Here is a 1166-nt window from a genome sequence, read left to right on the forward strand (position 1 = left end):
AGTATTTTTAATTTTATTACATAAATTCATAATTCTCAAACAGCATGCACATTTTAAGGTTGAATTGCCATTTACAAGCGTAGATTTCGACCGAACGACAAAGATTTAACTACCAGAAAACCGGCCCATGTAAAAGCAGCTTTACTTGCTAACCTACAGTATCGGTCATATCTATAGCACGCCATTTCAAAGTGATATTGTGTGCCACTTATGTTTATTTATTTATTTTTAAGAATTTTCAATTAAAATACAGTTATTTCTCTAACAAACCCCATATAAACCCAAGTTTAACAATTTGTAGAAAACTTCAAAAAAGTGCAACAAATTTTCACCTAAGTTTCAAACTTTTTTCTCGGAAGTGTTAGAATTTTTTCGAGTACACAGCTTTTTAGCCACTGCAATTTTAGTCTGATAACGTGCAAATTTCAAGTGGCTACGAATTACTGTTAATTTTTTAGAATTTTTTTTGTCGCATTGGCTTCCATATAATGAATAAACTCAATTTATTTGTATATGGATGAAAACCGCAACACCTTTGGCGAAAAAAATTCTAAAAAATCAACGGTAACTTTCAGTCACTTGAAACTTGCACCTTATCAGACTAAAACTGATTGGGCTATAAAACTGTGTATTCAGAAAAATTCAAACACTTCCGAGAAAAAAGTTTGAAATATAGGTGAAAATACGACATATAGCGAAAATCAAGATGTATTTTGGAGCAAATTTTCGTCATTCCTTGCCAATGATAATCGCAATGACAAGACTATGGTAGTGATAATGATGACTGGTGATGGTGTTATAATTAGTAATGGTATTTTATAATGGTAATGGTAATGTTATTGGTAATGATAATGACAATGGCAAGGGTTATAGTAATGCTACTGATCATTGGTAATGGTAATGATCATTGATAATGGTTCGTGGTAGTGGTAATGGTAATAATGTTAATTGGTATTTGGTGAAGTTCATTGGTAATGGTATTGATGATAGTCATGGTAATTGATGACGGTAATGGAAATGGTGGGCAAAAGGGTTATGGTAATGGTTATGTAAAGATAAAAGTCGGGTTTTTTAATTCTCTGGTGCTCGTATGAATACTCATATTAAGTACATACTCATACAATTAGAGAGCTCTCCCAGGTAACAATAAAAAAAACAATGCAGTC

General features: G+C 32.0%; 1 protein-coding gene across 2 annotated transcripts in view; it reads right to left on the minus strand.

Annotated features, from left to right (window-relative positions):
• The window catches only part of LOC118733599 (protein sidekick-like), a 163183-nt gene that overhangs the window by 152145 nt on the left and 9872 nt on the right, over window positions 1-1166 (minus strand). The gene's annotated exons all lie outside the window — the stretch shown is intronic.

The sequence above is a fragment of the Rhagoletis pomonella genome, unplaced genomic scaffold (genome assembly GCF_013731165.1).
Source record: "Rhagoletis pomonella isolate Grant_MI unplaced genomic scaffold, Rhpom_1.0 Rhpom_scaffold_00002, whole genome shotgun sequence".
Lineage (NCBI taxonomy): Eukaryota > Metazoa > Arthropoda > Insecta > Diptera > Tephritidae > Rhagoletis > Rhagoletis pomonella.